Source organism: Dioscorea cayenensis, chromosome 17 (assembly GCF_009730915.1).
Source record: "Dioscorea cayenensis subsp. rotundata cultivar TDr96_F1 chromosome 17, TDr96_F1_v2_PseudoChromosome.rev07_lg8_w22 25.fasta, whole genome shotgun sequence".
Classification (NCBI taxonomy): Eukaryota; Viridiplantae; Streptophyta; class Magnoliopsida; order Dioscoreales; family Dioscoreaceae; genus Dioscorea; species Dioscorea cayenensis.
This window is the reverse complement of record NC_052487.1, coordinates 9,360,254-9,385,790: the sequence shown is the minus strand read 5'-3', so window position 1 is coordinate 9,385,790 and position 25,537 is coordinate 9,360,254. Positions and strand designations below refer to the sequence as shown.

General features: G+C 41.6%; 4 non-coding genes across 4 annotated transcripts; 1 reads left to right on the top strand and 3 right to left on the bottom strand.

Moving 5' to 3' along the window:
- Positions 1-587: 587 nt before the first annotated feature.
- On the bottom strand, positions 588-694 carry LOC120281487. The gene has a single exon (XR_005542627.1). It is a non-coding gene; the product is annotated as a small nucleolar RNA R71 (small nucleolar RNA).
- A 9,307-nt stretch (positions 695-10,001) lies between these two features.
- LOC120281492 lies at positions 10,002-10,108 on the bottom strand. Its single transcript, XR_005542631.1, has one exon. It is a non-coding gene; the product is annotated as a small nucleolar RNA R71 (small nucleolar RNA).
- A 4,709-nt stretch (positions 10,109-14,817) lies between these two features.
- Positions 14,818-14,924, top strand: LOC120281521. Its single transcript, XR_005542661.1, has one exon. It is a non-coding gene; the product is annotated as a small nucleolar RNA R71 (small nucleolar RNA).
- Positions 14,925-25,061: 10,137 nt separating this feature from the next.
- On the bottom strand, positions 25,062-25,167 carry LOC120281529. Its single transcript, XR_005542668.1, has one exon. It is a non-coding gene; the product is annotated as a small nucleolar RNA R71 (small nucleolar RNA).
- Positions 25,168-25,537: the final 370 nt, after the last annotated feature.

Here is a 25,537-nt window from a genome sequence, read left to right as displayed (position 1 = left end):
TTTTCATTTCTTTTTCTTGTTCTCTTTTCGAATCTTTAGTGTTGGTTTTGAATGTTGTGCAAGGTGCCCATCTTATGACACATGCAAGTCAAACAAACTTAGTAGAGCTCGATAGCGAGATTAAGAGGACCTTGTATCAAAGGTTAAGGGAGGAGCAGAGAGTTCAAGACAACAAGACATTCAAGCTAGGCATAATGAACCCTCAGTTATAGCTGAGCAAAGAAGGACACTATCAGATTATGAGAGGCTACATTTTACTAGCGAGGAATTCACTGTGCAAGCCCTGACAGTGTCGGTGAATAACTTTGAAATTAAGGCAAGCACAATTGGGGTGGTTTAAAATTTAGTGTAGTTTGATGGGTTAGCTGATGAAGATCCCCATGCTCACTTATCTCGCTTCCTCCAGATTTGCTCCACCTTCAAAATCAACTCTATTTCAGATGATGCCATCAGATTGAGATTATTCTCATTTAGTTTGAGAGGAACAGTGTATAGGTGCCTTACTTCCTTGGCTCTTGGATCTATCAATACATGGAAAAGATGGTGAAAAAGTTCCTTGCTAGGTACTTCCACCAAGCAAGGCTGCCAGACTGAGACAAGAAGTTTCTATTTTCCAGCAAGGTGATTTAGAGACACTATTTGAAGCCCATGAAAGGTTCAAGGATCTTTTAAGGAAATTCCCTCACCGTGGTTTTTCCTAATGGATGATAGTATAGATGCTATGTAACAGAATGAACTATGCAACTAGATAGCTCATCGACATGGCAGCGGGTGGTTCTTTGATCAATAAGTATCTTAAAGATGTTGAAAAACTGATTGAAGGCATAGCAAGCAATGAGTGCCATTGGAGTATTTGCTAGAAGCCACCAATAGGAATGGGCATTTATGAGTTTAATGACAATACTGCACTGGCCGCAAAGGTTGAAGCCTTGACTAAGAGGTTTGATTAGTTTTTGATAGGGTCTAGCTTGAATTCTAGAGCTATCCTATCTTGTGAGATGTGTGGTGCGGGACATGCAATCACATAGTGTCCAATTTTAGTTGCTTTGGTTGGCCCAATGGAAACAGTTTACTATGTTAGAGGGGGCCAAAGGGGTTGGAAAATCCTTATGGGAATATATATAATTCGGGGTGGAGCAGCTACCTAAATTTTTCTTGGAATTAAGGGCCACTGCAACAAAGAACTCCACCACATCAAGGAAATCAACATCAACCATCCCCCCAGCAAGAGAAAAAGTATACTACTGAAGATGTTCTCATAAAGTTCATGATCAACACTGAGGCGAAGTTCCAAAACATAAATAGTCAATTTGATGAATTTGGCACAGTGTTGAGAAATGTCCAAGCTTCAATTCAGGCACATGAGAATCAAGTGGGGCAACTTGCTAGAGCCAATGCTGAACATTCTCCCGGTAGCCTATCAAATAACACCGAAAACAACCATTGGGAACATTTGAAATCCATCACTCTTAGGAGTAGGAAGCAAGTAGAGGCAAGGGCCAAGGAGAGCAAAATGCTAAGAATGAAAAGGTAACCGTTCAGGAAGACCCTAAGCTAACTGAACATGTGGGTGAAAAGAGTGGAATAAAGCAACATGAAGCATACCCCCATTCACTAACTTCAAGGGTTCCTGAATATAAGCCTCTTGTGCCTTATCCAACTAGGTTGAAGCAAGATAAGGAAGATATGCTCAGTTCAAAAAGTTCCTCAATGTTTTCAAGGAGTTTCACATAAACATTCTTCTTGTTGAAGCCTTGTCACAAATTCCCAAGTATGTGAAATTCATGAAAGACCTCCTGACCAACAAGAGAAAATTAGAGGACTTAGAAATAGTGACCCTCTCTAGAAGTTGTTCGGCGGTGATTTAGAAGAAATTGCCAAAGAAACTGACTGATCTGGGTAGTTTCATCATTTTGTGTGTAATTGGGGAAGGAATGTAAGAGAAGATTCTAGAAGACTCAGGGGCCAATATCAACATTATGCCATACAAGTTAATCCTGAAGCTTGGTTTAGAAGATCTGAGGTCCACGAGGATAAACCTATAATTAGCAGATCGTTCAGTGAGGAAACCCCTAGGGGTTGTTGAAGATGTTCTTGTGAGAGTGGATAAACTCATCATCCCAGTGGACTTCATGATTCTTGATGTAGACGATGATGCAAAGTCCCTTTGATCCTCGAGCACCCATTTATAAACACTTTGGGTGCCCTTATCGATGACAAGGGAGGAAAAATGACCCTGAAAGTGAGGAGGAACAAGTGGTTTTCACTTTTCTTGAGGCCATGTAACACACATTCGATCATGATGATACTTTATATTTCACTGATGAGATTGATTTGCTCATTACTGATTGTGTGCAAGAGGTGTTGACCTTGAACACCTTGGATGAGTAATTAGAGGGTGTGGATGACAAAGGAGGCAATGAAAGAGCTTCTACCCCCCATACATCACCACAAGTGAATCAAGTAGAGACAAATTCATCACCTTGTGCCAAGAAAAAGAAAAACGTGAAGAAAATGTGGAGACAAACAAATGAAGGTTAAAGAAAAGCATGAATATCACTATGTCACCACCCGGGAAGTAGATCAGTTGAACTTTGAGGATCAAAGTAAATTCCACATTTTCCATGCCTTTCGATGAACTTTCCATGTTGCAATGCACCCAAGAAGGCCAGAGGTAACTCTCCTCCATTTGTTCCACCCTGAAGGTAAGTTTGAAGGTATGTCGAGCTAATGACATTAAACAAACTCTTCTTGGGAAGCAACCCAAGTTTCCATTATGTTCATGTTGTTATTTCCGTATTATGGTGTGTTTAGTCGTTGTGCATCTTTATTTTCTCTCTTTTGTTATGTTTCACACTCATGCTCATCTTATTTATGTGTTTAATGTTTCTTTACTTGTGCTCATTCTCTTGTGGTGTTGTATTTTTAATTCCTTAGAATTCCATGCTTACTTGATCACCATTCTCATTTCATGCATGCTTACTTGTTTATTATCATCATCTCATGCATATTTAGTGCTTAATTTCTATCATTTCATGCATGATTGAAGTGTCTTGATGATTATTTATGGATTTGGTGAGTGTTTGATGAGATTTTATGCTATATTCAATGTCTTTTTAAGTATATTTCACTTGGTTAATAATTGCATGAAAGTCTTGAGTGTTATGAGAGTGTTTTGGAGCTTAATGGGTTGCTTCATGGGCTATTCTTGCCCGTGAAGGCCTGCTGTGAAGCTCTCAGGTTAGCTTCATGGCCCCCTTGACGGCCGTCAAGGGGCACGTCAAAGCTCCCTGACAGCTTCACAGGGAGCTTAACGGGTTGGGCAACCTGTTAACGGGACGCGATACCTATTTAAAAGGGTACTTTGCCATCTTTTTCTCTCTCTTTCTATCTCATTATTCTTCTTCTTCTCGTATCTCACTCATTTTTCCACCTTTGTCACTCATTTCTTCACCGTTATTCTCCAAATTTCTTACTCTAGATCACTATCCTACTCTTAGACACTTGTTTTGCAAGGGTTATTGGGTGGTTTACCATCATTTTCATCAATTTTCAAAGGTATGTCTCTCTAAACTCTAAGTGTTGAGAATATTCTTCCTTATGCTCTCCCTTTATTTTCTCTTGATAAATGGATGAATTTCTTATGGGGGAATGATTTTTTGTCATTTTGGTGGAGTTTTGAGGGAATTTTAAGCCTTTTGAAAAATTTTATTCTCCATGAACAAAGAAAACTCTTGCAATTTTTTTTAGGGAATTACAGTAGCAATTCTTAAAAATTTTCACTCTCCATGATGATTTTCCTTTGTTTCATTTAGCATTGGTTTAATCACTTGCTTCTTGTCTTATAGGGATGCCGATGAAGTGAATGGCCTTCAAGATATCAAGGAGGGATGGCACACCTCCTACTATCGAACCACGCTTCAAGAATGACAAACACAAGACACGTTATGCACTTTTGGCTCGAAAATCATTTGGCACAGTTTGTAACATAGATTGGGATGTCTTGAGGGCATTGGGCTTTGGATAGAGAAATCTTAGAACACATATCGCACAATGGTTGGGACAAGGTGTTCGATATCAATGAACCTACCTACCGCGAGATTACTTTGGAAGGCTTAAGCACAGTTGAGATGGTTAGGCATTGCAACTTTGTCCAATAAGCAAGCTCACTGTAGTTTCAAGCCTTCGAGAATAGGTACAAGATCAATAACACTAACTTGGGTGTTTACTTGACATTCTACACCTATACCGACACTCAATCACCTGACTTTCGTTCCTTACCCATGGACTTCCCGTCTCATACTTCACCAGAGAGGTATTGGGTTACCATCACCAATTCTAGGAAGTGGAAAGCATCCTAGATGACCAACCATGCCCATCATTACATTCACACTCTACTTACTAGAGGGGTTGGGGGTAGATCAAACTCTACCGGGGTTATATCATACACCGATCTTCTCATATCGTACAGCATCTTTGTGCAATACCCTATTCATATGGACACCTCTTCACAGACATTATCTCTCATTAGGGACAATACGTGTACTTCGGGACCATCTTTTCCGGACCCTATATCACACGATTGATTAAAGGTGTGGGATTGATAGATCGCTCCTCTTGGGATGGCCAGTTAATCTTACGTTAGGATAGTTGAGAGGTGTTATGGCACTTACTGTCTAGTGCAGCGTCAGGAGATGAGACAGCGTGAGGCCAGACCATCACATGAGCATGAGACATAGATAAAGATAGAGTCTAAGTCCAAGCAAGATGTTAGGCCAGAGCCACTTGAGATCAAGCTCCAAGAGTTACAGGCTGAGACCCATCGTCAGTTTAGGGTCCTTGAGCAGGGGCAAAGGGAGATTGTTGCATCCCAGCGGAGAGTCAAGCGAGATATAAATGAGGTTTTAGCCTTTATTCAGCGATCTTCTTCCTCTGTTGCCACCATATCTGCTGCCACCACATCAGTACTATAATAGCTCCCACCAGACACACAGCAGCATGATTTGTTTTTGTAATGTTTTTGGTTGATTGTCTTTAGTATTTTGTCGTATTTTGTGTTATGTTTGATGTTTTGTACTCTGTAGTTAGCAAGGGTTCAGTCCCTGCTAAACTCTATTAATTTTTATTCTTGTCAGCTTGCTTCTCCATATTTTTGAGTCTTGAGTTATGATATGCATCTTGATCTTTACAGGACTATAATGGTAGGAGGTTCACTTTGATTACTTGGTTTGGATCAAACTCACCCCTTATTCATATGCGTCTTGTTCAATGCTCACCCAAAACAAGGAAGTTTCTTTACCCCATCTCCTTATGTTTATTAAATATTTTTCACCTTGTACTGCTGATTTATATACATTGAGGACAATGTATGAATCTAGATGCGGGGATGGGGTATTATATTGGTTGCATGCTTGATTTACGTGTGGTAGCTATGATGCTTAGTTTAGAACTTTCTAGCTTGAAGGAATGATAGATGTGAGTTGTTTCTATACTTATGTTTTCATGGAAGTCATATTTTATCTCTAGTCCATCTTCATTCATTGTCACGAAAAATTCTACCTTATACACTCCTACTAACCCATCACTTTGTTATTGGTGTTAGTTTGTTAATTCTACACTCATTTTTCTTTAATGAGCTTTTGGTTTCTTTATTATTATCTTGAGCCTTAAGTGTAGTTTCATAGCAGGTTTTATACCAGGAGACATGAGATACATTGTATATATACGAAGAAAAAAAAAGAGTCTATTACAGTATTCCTCTGCTAGTAAAGCACGAATGTGTTTATGTAGACATGTAATCGAGTAAGTTGCGTGGTTCTTGTGCCTAATCAGCATATGCATTCTCGAGAAGGATTTTTTATGTGGTCTACGTTAGTCGGACTCAGAAAAAAAATATAAACATAAAATAAATAAAATATCTTTACTAATCTCCTGGAACCTGTTCCATAGTCACATGAAAGCTAGAGTTTTATTTAGGAACTAAGGGACTCTTAAGTGACCATTGAGGGTGTCTTTAGCATTTCTAACACCAGTTATCAGAGGTGTGGGGTTAATGGACCCCTTGGGGTAATCCAGGGTGTGGAGGATGAGGTTGGAAGTTTACACACACTCACAGGAGTACTTTAGATAAAACAAGACTACTTTTCTACTTGATCATTGGTTGTGTGCCCGCAAGTGTACGGGGTCGCCAAGTAATACCTTGTGCAAAAGCCCAAGAATCATATTCCACGGGGCTACGGAGCTCCTATTACTCCTCCATCACTTAGTTTGTAACCTTACAACTTAAACATGGTATTTCACTGTAATACATGCAATAATACCAATAAATCACAAGTATAACAATTCCAAGGCAAGCAAGAAATCACAAGAGCAATGATGATAATAAATAGGCCTAGGGATGAGGATCCCCATGAGAGGTTATCATGGTATATGGATGCATGATAATAGTGAAGCAAGGGTGATTCAAACCAAAGGATTTCAAGAATAGTTCAACCCCAATTTCTCAGTGATTAAACACTAATCCCATACAAATGTCAATAAGGATCTCTCCTTAATTACATTCCTATGATCGCATTAAGTGTAAGGAAATCCCGCAATAAGGACATACTTACTCTAAGTGTATCCTTAAGAATTGGAGGGCTTAACGACACTCAATCTTTCGGCATATCGATACAAGAATACCCCTTCTAGCTCATTAAAGATCTAGTATATGTGAGTAGGTCACATCTACATGTACAACTCAACAAAGAACTAAGGATTTCTCCATTTAATAGTTCTAGACATGAAGAACAATTAGCCAAGATATAGATCAACCCAAATGTATTCTAAATGAAGGTTTAGTATCCAAAATACATGATGAACTCCCAAAGGTTCACCTACATCCGGTGGCCTTGGGGGTCTAGTGTGCCATCATACAAACAAGTATATCAAACTCAACAAGAACAAGAAATAAATGCACAAATGACACTCCCTAGACCGAATGATGATGAAGAAGAATAATGCCGGCCGAATGAAGCTTCCTCTAGCCCAAGGAATGCCAAATGCTCCTCCTCCTTTGGTGATGAAACTCTCCCCTTGAAATCCAAGCTCTTGATCCCCTCCAAGCAACCCAAGCTCTCCCAAGATGATGCCTTCATTTTCAAGAAATTAATTTGCATTAAAATAAGGGCGACTCACTCCATGCCTTGTGCTAATTAAGATATTTAGTGGCAAATGATTGCATAAGGTTGCGATAGGTTCCATTAATTCTCAAAATTGACCTTCATTTAATATTGGATAATCATATTGTCATGCTAGAGAATATTATGATTTATGAGCGTTAAAGTTGTTTAAACTCATTGCCTATGTTAAATGAACCTACGGGAGCGTACACTAAAAATGGAAGGATCAAGGTTCAGTATTTTTACTTATTGGACCATCTGATTAGGGTTTTGGTGAAAAATTGATAAGAGCTTGTGTGATAAGAATGTGAAGTATTCTTTCCTTATGCTGAGCATTACTTTTATCAGGTTTTAGTGCTAATACTTATGGATTTGTTAGACTTTCATGCATATAGGGTTGTGAAGCCGAATGTTATAGAAAGAAGCCAATGTAGATCGTGAATGCACTATTTGGAGGAAATCTGGAGAAGAGTCAAACACGAGACATAAGTCGGGTTCAAGATGAGAGAATGTATGCCAACCTCCGTGTATTCAAGCTAGTACAATGGCTTAGAGGGGCACAAAGGCAGTCACATTCAAGTATCCAGGCTTGTACATTAATAGCAAGATCTTCACTAATGAGGCCGGTTATTGAGAAAAGCAAAGCGATCTACGACGTGAACGTGTGCCCGTTGACGTTACCTCGATGAAAACATGGATTCGGGAGTGTTTCGAGCCGGTACTGTTACTGGGTACTGCAGCAAACACTGTAGAAACTAATTGTAGCAGGTACTGTTCACAGCTGGCTAAAAAAGAAAATTCCAGAGAATCCACACAGGCTTGTGGAAATTATCCACGCCCGTGCCAAAATTCCACAGGCCCGTGGGGCAAATCCATAGGGGTGTGTGGATGCCCGATTCTAGCCCTACTTAAGCCGCGATTCAGCCCCGATTTCAGCATTCTTTTCTCCATTCTTTCCCAAACTTAAGAGGGGGTTGCGGCTAGGGTTTTAAGAGGTATTGGTAGGGTTTTTGGAGAGGTTTTTTCGGCTTCGACATCGCGCTCCTCTTGGAAAAAGTTATTGGGAGAGTTTTCGTCGGCACCGATCCGGCGAGGTGTGTCCTAGGTCAGACAAGGGGACCTTTGGAGGAGACGAGGCTTCTCCACAAGTCCATCATCATGACTATCGAGGGGGTTTTCTATGGATTACTTGTTTTTACATTCGATTTCATTGTTGATTCTAACTAGCTCCATGGAGAGCTAAACCCCCTAGTGGGTACTTGGATTTGTGAACCCTAGGATGTATTTGTTTCATTAAACCTTCTATTATGCTTTCATTAATTGATATTTTATTTGAGTTCCAATCTTGAATGCTTGATTGATTGAATCCTCTCTTAAAGTGACACTAGGGTTGAGAGTTCATATTGGTAACCCTTGTGAGTGAGTGACACACCACGAGGATTAGACAAAGCTAGTTTAGAGAGGATCGAGAGGGTGAGTCGAGAGGTAGCAGAGCGTCCCTTTTCCCCTCCGGTGTGATTTATCCTACCACCATTTCCTTGATCTCTTTGCGGTCATAGTAGAGTGAATGGGCCAAGGGATGACCTTGCGCTGGGGCTTAGTTGTAAAGGCAACGGAGTGAAGTGTTGAAGTGATTTTAGCATCTAGGGCTTAATTGTGATTAGGGACCTGTCACTTGGACCAAAGGTTTCGGTCTATTTCTAGGAATAGGGTTTATCACTTGGAATACCTAGAACTCCATGCGATTCTATCTGAGTGCGAGGTGTTGAGATTGTTCGATTTCTCTTCCGGGACATGGTATAGAGTTAGTCATGGTTGACCTTAGATTTTCAAAAGTGTATTTAAGGATTTCCACAACTAATTAATGCATTAGTTGGGAGGCATAATAGTCGGTTTTGCACTTGAAACGATTGTCCTAGGCAGAACAATATCTGAGTTCCCCATTTATATCGATTTCCTTATCTCTCATTTACTTGTGCTTTTCTTTCTTGTTTTTTTTATTCTTGTTTACATTACATCTTTTCAACACAATCATTATTCATCTTCACTTAGTTAAGAAATAATTTAAGTATTTTTACTCCCTACTCCCTGTGGATACAATACCCACTCATATGGGATTTTATTTCTCGACAAACCCATGCACTTGCGGGACATAACCAAGGGGCGTTGTCAAGTTTTTGGCGCCGTTGCCGGGGAGTAGGCGTTTAGATATACTTTGCACTTTGTTATCTTAGCCATTCGTTCATTCATTGTATTTCACATCTTCTTTTTCTATCATCATTCTTATTTGTTCTTCTTCTTTTGGTACAGCTCAAGGTTATGACTCGAGGGAACCCTTCGATATTAATTGAAAGAGATCAAGAACTCGAGCGTACACTATGAAGAAAAGGGAAAGAACCTGTGCAAGAATCGTCAAATCTAGCTGAAGTGGAAGTTGAAAGATCTGACAACATGGTTGATCATAATGAATAACAGAGAACATTATCTGATTACGCCAGACCGTTAGTACTCGGGACACAATCTAGAATTGTAAGACCCCCGATTACAGCTCTAAACTTTGAGCTTAAACCAGCATTCATCCAGATGATTCAGCAGTCAGCGCAGTTCAATGGTCTGGCCAATGAGGATCCAAATAGCCACATAGAGAACTTCTTGGAAGTTTGTGATATGCTGAAGATTAACGGTGTATCGGATGATGCTATTAGATTGAGGGCTTTCCCATTTTCTCTCAAGGGAAGAGCCAAGCAGTGGCTTCATTCCTTGCCAAAAGCATCCATCACGACTTGGAATGAGTTGGTCGAAGCTTTTCTTGCTAGATACTTTCCTCCGAGAAAGTCGACCAAGCTTCGTAATGAGATATCGTTGTTTGTGCAAATAAAATTGGAATCATTGTTAGAGACATGGGAGCGTTTCAAGGATCTTTTGCGGAGGTACCTACAACAAGGATTTCCCGAATGGATGATTATTCAGACTTTCTATAATGGGTTGAATCCGAGTATAAGGCAATTATTAGATGCCACCGCAGGAGGTACAATGGGGAGTAAAACCCCTGAAAAAGCCCGACTGTTAGTAGAAGACATGGCCATGAATAGTTATCAGTGGAATGTGTGGGAAAGGAAGAAGGTGGCTAGGCTCCATGAAATAGATGCAGTCACTTCTTTGGCAGCACAAGTGGAATCATTGAGTAAGAAGTTAGACCTTCTATCTTCGAATAGAGTGGTGGTCGTAACTACTTGCATCGGAGGTGGCGTAGGACATGCTCCTTCCGATTGCTCGATCTCTGTTGGTGATGTATCTTCAGTGGAGAAAGTCGATTTTATGGGTAATGCAATGAGGAACCAAGGTAATCCATATAGCAACACCTACAATCAGGGTTGGAAGAATCATCCCGACTTTTCGTGGAGCAACCAAGGACAACCAAAGGCCATGGCACCACCGGGTTTCCAACAACAACAAGCTCCAAACATGGAAAATAGAGTGTCCGGCTTGGAAACCCGAATGACCGACTTAGAGAAAGCCTTGGCTAGATTTGTGCAATCATCGGATACATGGTTCCAATCGGTCGAGGCTACAGTTTGCAACCACACAGCTTCATTGCACACCCTAGAAAATCAAGGGGGACAAATTGTGAAGTCTCTATCAGAAAGACCATAAGGAAGTTTGCCGAGTAATACCGAGACCAATCCACGAGAGCATGTGAAGGCAATCACTTTGAGAATTGGCCATGAGGTTGAAGGTAGGCTTCCAAGTGAGAAGACCAATGTTGAAGCACCAGAGGTCGTAGAGGTCGAGAAGGGAGAAACTAAGGAGAAGGAGGTGGCACCCCTACCTTACAAGGCAAGAATCCCTTATCCCTCTAGATTGAAGAACGACTAAGTGAAGGAGTAGTACAAGAAGTTTCTGGGTTTGTTTAGGAAACTACATATAAACATTCGCTCTATTAAGGCATTATCGCAAATGTCGAGGTATGCCAAGTTCTTGAAAGATTTGTTGACTAACAAAAGGAAATTGGAGGAGAGTGCTCCGTGATTCTAGATGCATCTTGCTCGGCGGTCTTGGAAAAGAATATGCCAATAAGAAGAAAGACCTAGGGAGCTTCATCATTCCGTGCAACATTGGCAACTTGGGTAAAGAAATGGCATTGGCCAACTCAGGGGCCAATATCAACTCAGGGGTAAAGAAATGGCATATGCCATGTTCCTTCTTTCAGAAGCTAGGCTTGGGAAAGCCTAGGTCCACTTGGATGACATTGCAATTGGTGGACCAAACAGTGAGACATCCGAGGGGCATCATTGAAGATGTGCTTCTCAAAGTTGACAAGTATATGTTTCCTATAGATTTTGTGGTATTAGATGTCGATGAGGATGTGGATGTTCCTTTGATACTTGGCAGGCCATTCTTGCACACTTCCAAGATATTGATCGACATGGACGGCGGGGAGTTGATACTGAGGGTTGGAGATGATAAGCTCACATACCGCCTCACTGAAGCCATGCGACATTCTCTTGACTTTGATGATACTCTTTACTTTCTTGACACTACTAATGAGATAATTGATGAATATATGTAGGAAATGTTCAATCCGGACCCATACGAGGGGTTGCCAGACCAAGAGGTGGAGAACGAAGAAGTGCTAATGCTTGGTCTAAAGGAAGAAGTACCATCTACTCCTGGGATTATGAAGAAAGTGCTCCAGAAGATGAAGAGGGTGAGGAGATGCCACAAGAACCTAACAAGGTGGATGAACCCTTGTTAAGTGGTACCAAGCCCGATAACTCCCCCTCTACCCTCAAGAGACATTACTCATCGTGCTTTCAAGTCATCGGTAAGAGGAAAACCTTCATCTATGAGCCCCCGTGAGGTAAGACAAGGTATGTCAAACTTAGTGACATTAAACAAGTGCTTCTTAGGAGGCAACCCAAGTTTTTACTGTTTTCCTAGTTCTTAGATTAGAGTTTGCAAGAATAAGCTTGAGTGTTGGTGTCTTGATTGTTAAATATTGTTGCCATAATTTTTCTTATGGATTTTTGGTGTCATCTTGTGCTTTATTGTGTTTTGGCAGAGAATTTTGGTCGTTTGAGCTTATTTTCAGTGTTTTCTCTGGTAAAGTTGCTTTGTAAGGCAGGCTTTGAGTTTATTTATATGTTCAGGAATTTTCTGAAGAGCCTGTAGTGTTTTCGAAGTGTCTAGAGAAAACACACGCCCGTGTGGAATTTCTACACGGGCGTGTGTTTTCATTCAGAGCTCATCAAGAGAGGGCACAAGGGCGTGGACTCGCCCCTGCGAACAACTTTGTGATGGTCTACATGCCTGTGGGTAATTTCAGCACGGGCGTGCATTTTCCTGTAGAGACTTACAAATTTATCCCGAGAAAACACAGGGGCGTGGACTCGCCCCTGTGGATGTCTCTCCCACGAACACACAGGCGTGAGTAATTTTCGCACGCCTGTGTGGATCTCTACAGAGAGTTTCTCCTCCATACAGTGAAGACATAGGGCCGTGCATTTGCCCCTCTGGGTCAGGCGCACGGGCGTGGATATTTTCTCGAGAGGGCACAAGGGCGTGCCTCTGCCCATGCGGTTGCGTTCAGAGACAGTGGAGTGGTTTCCCGAGAGGGCACAAGGTAGTGCGTCTGCCCTTGTAACTCTCTCCTGTGGAGGCACATGGGCGTGGGTAATTTCCGCACGCCTGTTTGGATGTACAAAAACTCTAGAGTCACGGGTTTTCTTTAAAATTTAATCGAGTTTCTCCGCCTTCCCACTTTCAACTGCCCAGAAAACACATACTCCCTCTCCCGACCTCCTATTGTTGATTTTGCGTAGATTATTTGAGTTTCTCGTGCGTTTCAGGTGTCTCAATTTCATCTCATGGGTAAACCCTTCTCTCTTCTTTCTTTTTGATAGTTCTTGATTTTACTTATTAAAACTAGTGGATTTTGCTTCATTTCTACAATTAGAAGGCGAATGCATGCTTAGGAAAAGGTTTGAGTAGTTTTAATAAAGTATTTGTGAGTTTTTAGCATGCAGCTGTGTGTTTTTCATACCCCGTGGATCCACATGGGCATGTGGAATTTCCACACGACCGTGTGGATTTCTGTAGCATTAACTTGTGAGCATTCTTGATTGAATTTCTTTTAAAATCTTGCAGGAATGCCCCCCGGTCGAAGAAGCAAATTGACAAGCATATGAGGGAGCATTCCCCTGAGTCAAGTCACATGGACATTGTTATTCCCGAGCATCAGGCTCGTTTTGAGCGGCTATCGAAGCTCAGAATTGGTTTAGACCCAATTTCCAGACATAAGCATTCTTAGGGAAGTTTAGTCAGCAGAGGATATGGCAGATGAGATTGGGAAGATGTTGTCTTTGTGTAGCTGGAGGCGTCTTTTGTCTATTCGAAAGCCAGTTATTCGTCAGCTCACTTTGGCGGTACTTTTATCATTTGAGTTTGACCGATCGTACTCGAGATTCGACAGTATCGATGTTATACAGTTCATAGCACTCAGCCATCATTACAGTATGAGTGTTACACAGTTTTCCATGTATCTAGGCTTGTATGATGAGGTTTACACAGATACAGAGGAGTACGATCGATTAGGCATTTGGGACAATGCCTCAACAAGTCCTTCAAGAATTTTGCATACTTAGGCATTTGGGATAATGCCTCAACAAAGGGAATGTTGATGTAGAGTTGCTTAAACAAACTCAGGAACTTCTTGTTTTGTTCATCCACTTGGTCATTCTTCAATCTAGAGAGATAAGGGATTCTTGGCCTGAAAGGTGGAGGTGCCACCTTTTTCTCTTTGCTTGCTCTATCCTCAACCTCTATGACCTCGGGTGCTTCTAAATTGGTCTTCTCACTCGGAAGCTTACCCTCAACCTCACGACCACTTCTCAAAGTGATTGCCTTCACATGCTCTCTAGGATTGGTCTCGGTATTACTTGGCAAGCTTCCTTGTGGTCTCTCTGATATAGACTTCACAATTTGCCCCACTTGATTCTCAAGATTGCGCAAAGAAGCGGTGTGGTTGCGAAGTGTAGCCTCGACTGATTGAAACCTTGTATCCGATGATTGCACAAATCTAGTCAAAGTCTTCTCTAAATAAGTCATTCAGGTTTCCAAGCCTGAAACTCGGTTCTTTATGTTTGGGGCTTGTTGTTGTTGGAAAGCCATTGGTGCCATGGCCTTTTGTGGTCCTTGGTTTCTACATGAGAAATTGGGATGATTCTTTCAACCTGGATTATAGGTGTTGCTATATGGATTCCCCTGGTTTCTCATTGCATTACCCAAAAAATGGACTTTCTCCACTGAAGATGCATCACCAATAGAGTTCGGGAAATCGGAGGAAGCATGCCCTCCACTGCACCCAGTGCAAGTAGTCACGCCCGCCACTCTATTAGAAGTTAGATGGTCTAACTTCTTACTCAACAATTCCACTTGAGCTTCCAATGAAGTTACTGCATCTATTTCATGAAGCCCGGCCACCTTTTTCCTTTACCACGCATTCCATTGATAACTGTTCATGGCCATGTCTTCCACTAACTGTCGGGCTTCTTCAGGAGTTTTACTCCCCATTGTACCTCATGTGGCAACATCTAGCAATTGCCTTCTACTCGGATTCAACCCATTATAGAAAGTCTGAATAATCATCCATTCGGGAAATCCGTGCCGTGGGCATCTCCGCAAAAGATCCATGAAGCGCTCTCATGTCTCAAACAATGACTCTAACTCCATCTACACAAATGATGATATCTCATTCCTAAGCTTGGCCGACTTCCCCGGAGGAAAGTATCTAGCAAGAAAAGCTTCGACCATCTCATTTCAAGTCGTGATGGAGGCCTTGGGCAAAGAATGTAGCCACTGCTTGGCTCTTCCCTTAAGAGAGAATGTGAAAGCCCTCAATCTAGTAGTATCATCCGATACACCGTTAATCTTCAGCATATCACAAACTTCCAAGAAGTTCTCTATATTGTTGTTTGGATCCTCATCAGCCAAACCATTGAATTGCCCTGATTGCTGAATCATTTGGATGAATGCTGGCTTCATCTCAAAGTTCAGAGCTGTAATCAGGGGTCGCACAATACTCGATCGTGTGCCCAAAACTGAGGGTCTAGCATAAATAGAAAGTGGGTTGTTCTTGTGCCTAATCAGCATATGCATTCTCTAGAAGGATTTTTTATGTGGTCTACGTTAGTCAGACTCAAAACAAAATATATATATACATAAAATAAATGAAATATCTCTACTAATCTCCTAGAACCTGTTCCATCGTCACATGAAAGCTAGAGTTTTATTTAGGAACTAAGGGACTCTTAAGTGACTATTGAGGGTGTCTTTAGCATTTCTAACCCAAGTTATCAGAGGTGTGGGATGAATGGACCCCTGGGGGTAATCCAAGGTGTGGAGGATGAGGTTGGAAATTTACACACACTCACAGGAGCACTTTAGATAAAACAAGACTACTTTTCTACTTGATCATTGACAACGGCCCTTGCGTATGTCCCGCAAGTGCACGGGTTTGTCGAAGTAATAAATCCCAGATAAGTGGGTATCGTATCCACAGGGAGTAGGGAATAAAAATACATGAATTATTTCTTAACTAAGTGAAAAGTGAATAATAGTTGTGTAACAAGATGTAAGGTAAACAAAAGTAAAAGAGACAAGAGAGAAAGCACAAGTAAAGGGGAGGTACGGCAATCGATAAAAATGGGGTACCCAGATATTGTTTGATAAGTGCTTGTGTGATATGAATGTGAAGTATTCTTTCCTTATGTTGAGCATTACTCTTCTCGGGTTTTTACACTAATATGTGTGTTTTTATATTACTTTCGTGCAGGTAGGGTTGTGAGGCCGATTATGAAGGAAAGAAGCCAATGTGGATCATAATGGACCGATTTTGGGGGAAATCTTGCTAAAGTTCAAACGCGAAGGCATAGGTCGGGTGTGAGATGCTAGAGTGTGTGCCAACCTCCTCGTATTCGAGTTGTCACATCCATCTCCACCAACTTGTCTATCATTGAAGAAGCAAGTGATCCACGACGTGAACGTGTGTCTGTTTGCGTTACCCCGATGAAAGCATGGATTCGGGAAGCTATTCAAACGGATGCTGTAGTAGAGCACTGTAGCAACACTGTAGCCGAGAAAACAGGAAATCAGAGAACCCACACGGGCGCGTGGAAATTATCCACGCCCGTGTGGAAATTCCACATGGGCGTGTGAAAGATTCACAGGCCCGTGTGGTCACCCGATTCCAGCCCTATTTAAAGCCGATTCAGCCCCGATTTCAGCGTTCTTTTCTCCATCTTTTCCCCAACTTGAGAGAGGGCTTCGGCTAGGGTTTTGAGGGGTATTGGCTAAGGTTTTGGAGAGGTTCTACGGCTCTGACATCGTCATGCCTTAGGAAGAAGGTTAGTAGGGGAGCTTCCATCGAGGCGTATCCTATACCAGACGAAGGAATCCTTGGACGATGAGTAGAGGACTTTCCACAAGACCATCGACACGACCATCGAGGGGGTTTCTCTATGGATTCATTGCTTTTACATTCTATTTCTTTGATTGTACTTAGCTCCATGGAGAGCTAAACCCCTAGTGGGTACTTGGGTATTTGTGAACCCTAGGATGTATTTGTTTCATTGAATCTCTTTATTATGCTTTCAATTAATTGATGTTTATTGTGAGTTCCAACCTTGAATGCTTGATTGTATGAACATTTCCCCTAGAGTGACACTAGGGTTGAGAGTTCTTGTTGGTAACCTTGCGAGTAAGTGACACACCACGAGCGCTAGATAAAGCTAGGTTGGAGAGGGTTGAGAGGGTGAGTCGAGAGGTACAGGAGCGTCCCCTTTCCCCTCCGATGTGATAGATTCTACCTCCGTTCCTCGAGTTTTTTGCAGCCATAATAGAGTGAATGGTCTAAGGGATGACCCTCCGCTGGGGCTTAGTTGTGCGTGCAACGGAGTGAAGTGTTGAGGCGATCTTAGTATCTAGGGCTTAATCGTGGTTAGGGACCTTCCACCTGGACCAAAGGGTTAGGTCTATAATTAGGAAGAGATTTATCACTTGGAATCCCTAGAGCTCTTTGCAACTCTATTCGAGTGTGAGGTTGAGAGGTTATTTAATCTCTCCTCCGGGACATGTATAGAGTTAGGCATAGTTGACCATAGATTTGGGACTATGTAATTAAGGATTTCCTTGACTCACCATTGCATCGATTAGGAAGCATAATAGAGGGTTCTTGCATTTGAAACAATTATCCTAGGCGGAGCATTATCTGAGTACCCCATCTTTATCGATTGCCTTACCTTCTCCTTTACTCGTGCTCTCTTACTTGTTGCTTTTACTTTTGAGAATTGAATCATTGTCACACTTATCACTATTGATCTTTCACATAGCTAAGAAGCCGATTAAGTGTTTTTATTCCCTACTCCCTGTGGATTCGATACCCGCTCATCCGGGATTATTATTTCGACAAACCCATGCACTTGCGGGATATACGCAAGGGGACCTTGTCATTGTTCCACCTAAGACAATCATTTCAAGTGCAAAAACCCTCTAATATGCTTTCTAATTAATGCATTAATGAGTCGTGGAGATCCTTCAATACATGATCCCAAATCTAAGGTCAACCATGCTTAACTCTATACATGTCCTGGAGGAGAAATTGAACAATCTCTCAACCTCGCACTCGTATAGAATTGCAATGAGTTCTAGGGATTCCAAGTGATAAATCCTCTTCCTAGATGTAGACCTAACCCTTTGGTCCAGGTGAAAGGTCCCTAGTCACAATTAAGCCATAGGTGCTAAAATCACTTCAACACTTCATTCCGTTGCCTCTACAACTAAGCCCTAGTGGAAGGTCATCCCTTAGCACATTCACTCTACTATGACCGCAAAGAACTTAGGGAAATAGAGGTAGGATAAATCACACCAGAGGGGAAAGGGGACGCTCCGCAACCTCTCGACTCGACTCACCCTCTCAACCCTCTCCAATCTATCTTTCTCTAATTCTCGTGGTGTGTCACTCACTCACAAGGGTTGCCAAAAAGAACTCTCAACCCTAGTGTCACTCTAAGGGAGTATTAAAACAATCAAGTATACAAGATTAGAACTCAATTAACACATCAATTAATGAAAGCAATATAAAAAGGCTTAATGAAACAAATACATCCTAGGGTTCACAAATCCAAGTACCTACTAGGGGGTTTAGCTCTCCACGGAGCTAGTTACAATCAATGAAATCGAATGTAAAAATAAGTAATCCATAGAAAACCCCCTTAGTAGTCGTGATGATGGTCTTGTGGAGAAGCCTCTACTCATCCAAGGGTCCCTTTGTCCGGCCTACGATACACCTCGCCAGATCGGTACCGACGAAAGCTCTCCCACTAACCTTCTTCCAAATGGAGCACGATGGCAGAGGCATATAACCTCTACAAATCCCTAGCCAATACCTCTCCAAACCCTAGCCGCCGTCCTCTCTCAAGTTGGGGAAAAGATGGAGAAAAGAATGTTGAAATCGGGGCTGAAATCGGCCTTAAATACGGCTGGAATCGGGCATCCACACGCCCCTGTGGATTCTCCACATGGCCCGTGTGGAATTTCCACACGGGCGTGGATAATTTCCACCCGCCTATGTGGATAATTTCCAGTCCGACTGTGAATAGTACCTACTCCAGTAGATTGCTATAGTGTTTTCTACATTGTCCTGCAACAGTACTGGCTTGAGACACTCCCAAATCCATGTTTTCATCGAATTAACATAAGCGGGCACACATTTACGTTGTAGGTCACTTTGCTTCTTCAACAACGGCTTCCTCGGTGAAGATCTTGCTATTAATGCAGAAGCCGAGATACTCAAATGTGATTGCCTTTGTGCCCCTCCAAATCATTGTGCTAACTTGAATACACGGAGGTTGGCACACATTCTCGCATCTTGAGCCCAACTTATGTCTTCGTGTTTGATCCTTCTCAAGATTTCCTCCAAATGGTGCATTCACGATCTGCATTGGCTTCTTTCTCTAACATTCGGCTTCACAACCCTATATGCATGAAAGTAACATAAATGCACACATATTAGCGCTAAAACCTGATAAAAGTAATGCTCATCATAGGGAAAGAACACTTCGCATTCTTATCACACAAGCACTTATCAATCATTCATAGAACACCCACTACCTTGATTTATTTTCATCTATGCTTATGGAGTTCTTTACTTTTGAGCTTGAGGTCGCACATATAGTCATTTATCTTCTTGTCCCTATAATTCATGGTTGTTTGTTGCGGACAAGCAAATGCTTAAGTGTGGGAATGTTTGATAAACGACTAAATATGTGTATTCTATACGTATTTTTGTTGTACTATTTATGTATAAATCGATGAATTATTTATGTTTGTGTGGTTTAATTGGTCGTATTCATGTTAGAGGTCTTGAGGATGCCCTGGTGATGCTACCAAAAATCGCGTTTTAGAGCCGGGGCAATGTAACAGTACTATAGTACAAAAAAGTTAGGAAATGACAAAGCCTCGGGTTTCATTGATGGGTTTGCTGACAACCGTATAGACGCCCGTGGATCGGCTAAAGAATATATAGTTTACTGATTGGGACTAGTGCTAGTGGGAGATTGTTAATGTAAGCCCTAGCCCGAATACATTGTATGAACTCTTATTATTTGGATAATCATTATGAGGTATCATTTTATCTACAATTGTTTCTGTGCATAATTAATAAGATAAAACATCCTTGAATATTGGTTCTGCTCAAGTTATGAAATGCGTGATTTGGATATTAAATCTTAGAGCATAGACTAGAAAAATATTGAAAATGTCACTAGTTGATTATTTTCATGGTATTGAAAATAAATTAAGAATAAGTAGTGCGTGGTAACTCCCAAGGGAAATGATAAGTGTTATCATTTACTTAACCTAGACAGTTCACAAAGAGATCAGGAAATTAATCAGCATTAAAATAAGGGCGACTCGCTCCACGTTTTATGCTAAGTAAGATATTTAGTGGCAAATGATTGCATAAGGTTGCGATAGGTTCCATTAATTCTCAAAATTGACCTTCATTTAATATTGGATAATCATATTGTCTTGCTAGAGAATATTATGATTTATGAGCGTTAATGTTGTTTAAACTCATTGGCTATGTTAAATGAACCTACGGGAGCATACACTAAAAATGGAAGGATCAAGGTTCAGTATTTTTACTTATTGGATCACCTGATTAGGGTTTTGGTGAAAAACTGATAAGTGCTTGTTTGATATGAATGTGAAGTATTCTTTCCTTATGATGAGCATTACGTTTATCAGGTTTTAGTGCTAATACTTATGCATTTGTGATACTTTCATGCCTATAGGGTTGTGAAGCCGAATGTTATAGAAAGAAGCCAATGTAGATCGTGAATACACTATTTGGAGGAAATCTGGAGAAGGGTCAAACGCGAAGACATAAGTCGGGTTCGAGATGCGAGAATGTGTGCCAACCTCCGTGTATTCAAGCTAGCACAATGGCTTGGAGGGGCACAAAGGCAGTGACATTCGAGTATCCAGGCTTGTGCATTTATAGCAAGATCTTCACTAATGAGGCCTATTATTGAAAAAAGCAAAGCGATCTACGACGTGAATGTGTTGCCGTTGATGTTACCTCAATGAAAACATGGATTCGGGAGTGTTTCGAGCTGACACTGTAGCAAACACTGTAGAAAATTATTGTAGCAGGTACTGTTCACAGCCGGCTGAAAAAGAAAATTTCAGAGAATCTACATGGGCATGTGGAAATTATCCATGCCCGTGCCGAAATTCCACAGGGGCGTGTGGATGCCCGATTCCAGCCCTATTTAAGCAGCGATTCAGCCCCGATTTCAGCATTTTTTTCTCCATTCTTTCCCAAACTTAAGAGGAGGCTGCTAGGGTTTTGAGAGGTATTGGCGGGGTTTTTGGAGAGATTTTTTTTGGCTTTGACATCGCGCTCTACTTGGAAGAAAGTTATTGGGCGAGCTTTCGTCGGCACCTATCCGGCAAGGTGTGTCCTAGGCCAGACAAGGGGACCTTTGGAGGAGATGAGGCTTCTCCACAAGATCATCGTCATGACTATCGAGGGGGTTTTCTATGGATTACTTGTTTTTATATTCGATTATATTGTTGATTGTAACTAGCTCCATGGAGAGCTAAACCCCCTAGTGGGTACTTAGATTTGTGAACCCTAAGATGTATTTGTTTGATTAAACCTTCTATTATTCTTTCATTAATTGGTGTTTTATTTGAGTTCCAATCTTGAATGCTTGATTGATTGAATCCTCCCTTAGAGTAACACTAGGGTTGAGAGTTCATATTGGTAACCCTTGTGAGTGAGTGACACACCACGAGGGTTAGACAATGTTAGTTTGGAGAGAATCGAGAGGGTTAGTCGAGAGGTAGCCGAGTGTCACGTTTCCCCTACAATGTGATTTATACTACCTCCATTTCCTTGATCTCTTTGTGGTCATAGTAGAGTGAATGGGCTAAGGGATGATCTTCCGCTGGGGCTTAGTTGTAAAGGCAACGGAGTGAAGCGTTGAAGTGATTTTAGCATCTATGGCTTAATTGTGACTAGGGACCTCTCACCTGGACCAAAGTTTTAGGTCTATTTCTAGGAAGAGGGTTTATCACTTGGAATACCTAGAACTCTATGCAATTCTATCCGAGTACGAGGTGTTTAGATTGTTCGATTTCTCCTCCGGGATATGGTATAGAGTTAGTCACAGTTGACCTTAGATTTGGGACCGTGTACTGAAGGATTTCCACGACTCATTAATGCATTAGTTGGGAGGCATAATTGTCGGTTTTGCACTTGAAACGATTATCCTTGGCAGAACAATATCCGAGTACCCCATTTACATCTATTGCCTTATCTCTCACTTACTTGTGCTTTTCTCTCTTGTTTCTTTTATTCTTGTTTACATTACATCTTGTCAACACAATCATTATTCATCTTCACTTGGTTAAGAAACAATTTAAGTATTTTTACTCCCTACTCTCTATAAATACGATACCCACTCACCTGAGATTTTATTACTCGACAAACCCGTGCACTTGCGGGACATACACAAGGGGCGTTGTCAAAAACCTAATTAGGTGGACCAAATAGCTTATTCAGGTTGGGTCTTATTAAGTGCTTATCCAATCTTATTGATTTGGTTAATTAAAAAGGTTTAATTAATCAAGTAAAGAAGAGATTTGTACTTTTATAAGTAGTAAAGGGTTTTATCATAAATTAAGGTTTTGGGTTTCCAATATAAATAGATGGTCTAACCTTAATATTAGAGAGGAAAAAATAGAGTGACTGAGAGATGGTCTAACCCACCCCTTTTCTCCATTGGCTACCGCCGCCAGTGCCCGGCGTCGCCGCCATGCCTATGTGTGTTGAATGCGAAGCATTCTTTACTGATGTTGAGCATTACTTTTCTCGGGTTTTTACATTAATATGTGTGTTTTTATGTTACTTTTATGCAGGTAGGGTTGTGAAACCAATTATGAAGGAAAGAAGCCAATGTGGATCACAATGCACCGATTTTGTAGGAAATCTTGCTAAGGTTCAAACGCGAAGATATAAGTCAGGTGCGAGATGCTAGAGTGTGTGCCAACCTCCCCGTATTTGAGTTTGCACAACCATTTGGAGGGGCACAAGGGCAGTCACACTCAAGCATTCCGACTTATGCACATAGAACAAGATCTCCATCAACTTATCCGTCATTGAAGAAGCAAAGCGATCCACGGCATAAACGTGTGCCCGTTTATGTTACCTCGATGAAAAGTGGATTCGGGAGTATTTTTGGCATAGTACTGTAGCAGGTTGCTGCAAATTACTGTAGCAAAACTGTAGCAGTTACTATTTACAGTCGGCCGAGAAATCAGAGAAACAGAGAATCACACGGGCGTGTGGAAATTATCCACGCCTGTGTGGAAATTCCGCACGGGCACGTGCAGCGTCCACGCCCATGGAGTTGCCCGATTCCAGCCCTATTTAAAGCCGATTCAGCCCCGATTTTTGGTATTCTTTTCTCCATCTTTTCCCCAACTTGCGAGAGGGCTTCGACTAGGGTTTTGAGGATTATTGGCTAGGGTTTTGGAGAGGTTCTATGGCTCCGACATCGCACGTCGTTTGGAAGAAGGTTATTGGGAGAGCTTTCGTCGGCATCGATCCGGCGAGGTGTATCCTAGGCCAGACAAAGGATCCCTTGCGACGAGTAGAGGACTCTCCACAAGACCATCGACACGACCATCGAGGGGTTTCTTTATGGATTCATTGCTTTTACATTCGATTTTTTTGATTGTACTTAGCTCCATGGAGAGCTAAACCCCTAGTGGGTACTTGGGTGATTGTGAACCCTAAGATGTATTCGTTTCATTGAACTTCTTTATTATGCTTTCAATAAATTGATGTTTATTGTGAGTTCCAACCTTGAATGCTTGATTGTATGAATATTTCCCCTAGAGTGACACTAGGGTTGAGAGTTCTTGTTTGTAACCTTGTGAGTGAGTGACACACCACGAGCGTTAGACAAAACTAGGTTGGAGAGGGTTGAGAGGATGAGTCGAGAGGTACAGGAGCGTCCCCTTTTCCCTCCGACGTGATAGATTCTATCTCCGTTCCTTGAGTTCTTTGCGGCCATAATAGAGTGAATGGTCTAAGGGATGAACCTCCGCTGGGGCCTAGTTGCGCGTGCAATGGAGTGAAGCGTTGAGGGGATCTTAGTATCTAGGGCTTAATTGTGGCTAGGGACCTTCCGCCTGGACCAAAGGGTTAGGTCTATAATTAGGAAGCGATTTATCACTTGGAATCCCTAGAGCTCATTGCAACTTTATTCGAGTGCGAGGTTGAGAGGTTATTTAATCTCTCCTATGGGAAATGAATAGAGTTAGGCATAGTTGACCTTAGATTTGGGACTATGTATGTAAGGATTTCCACGACTCACCATTGCATTGATTAGGAAGCATAATAGAGAGTTCTTGCACTTGAAGCGATTATCCTAGGTGAAGCATCATCCGAGTACCCTATCTTTATCGATTGCCTTACCTCCTCCTTACTTTTGCTCTCTTACTTGTTGCTTTTAATTGTTGAGAATTGAATCATTATCACACTTATCATTGTTGATACTCCACATAGCTAAGAATCGAATTAAGTATCTTTACTCCCTACTCCATGTGGATTCGACCCCGCTCACCCGGGATTATTACTTCGACAACCCGTGCACTTGCGGGATATACGCAAGGGGATCTTGTCAATTCCCTTGTTTGTTGATAAGATCATAACAGATGGAACCTTACCTTAAAGCTTCAAGGATCGAGATGGATGGATCTTGGGCTCCAAAGTTAGAATAATATGGATAATAAAACTCTTTTCTTTCTCCAATGAACACTCAATGAAAAGGAGAAGGAATGGAAGAAGAGAAAACCAAAGCGAGAGAAGGGAAGACACCATCAATTGAAGGCCAAAATGGCCTTATAACCTAATAGGGCGAGCCTCATGGGCTCCCCAATGGAACACGCCTCCCACAGGAACACACTGCGGGCCTTCCTGGCACACCTAATTAGTGGGCTACAGACGCACCTCGCTAGCAAGGGTGAACTTGGGCGTGACCTGTGCTCGCCTCACTAGCCTAGGTGTCTCGATGGCTGCCTGACAATCCCGATCCCTACCCAACTGGTGAGTGTACGCGACCCTGCCTTCAACCCAAGCCATAAAGACTAGCACATATGTGTATGCTCAACAGGACGAGTCCAAAAATAACCCGAACGCACTCAAACAGGCTCAGTCTAACCGATTAGGTAAAATTAAACAGGTTCAAAAGCAAGTTTGAGTTTACACACTCGAAAAATGCCAAAACACCACATTCCTTGCAATGCTTTCCTCCAAGTAAGATGGCTCAACTTAGGAACTATATCACTAATTTCACTCAAAAGGAAGGAGAGTCTTTATGTGACGCTTGGGACAAATTTAAAAAATTATTGGGGTTGTGTCCCATCATGGACTCACAAAATGGTTATCAGTGAAAACCTTCTACAATGGGTTGAATTATAACACCAGGATTAGAGTGGATACTGCTTGAGGAGGAGCCTTGATGAACAAGAGGATAAATGAGGCATACTATATGTTTGAAAACATAGTTCTTAACCAATATCAATGGTCAAATGAAAGAGGTACTCAAAAGAAGGTTCCAAGGAAATATAATGTCGATACTTTGGACCTCATCACTATAAAAGTAAATGCCTTAACTCAGAAAGTTAACAAGATCATCATGAAAGCAGTTGGTGTTATTTGACAATGCCCTTTTGCGTGTGTACCGTAAGTGCACGGGTTTATTGAAGTAATAATAGCCCGGTGAGTGAGTAGTCGAATCCAC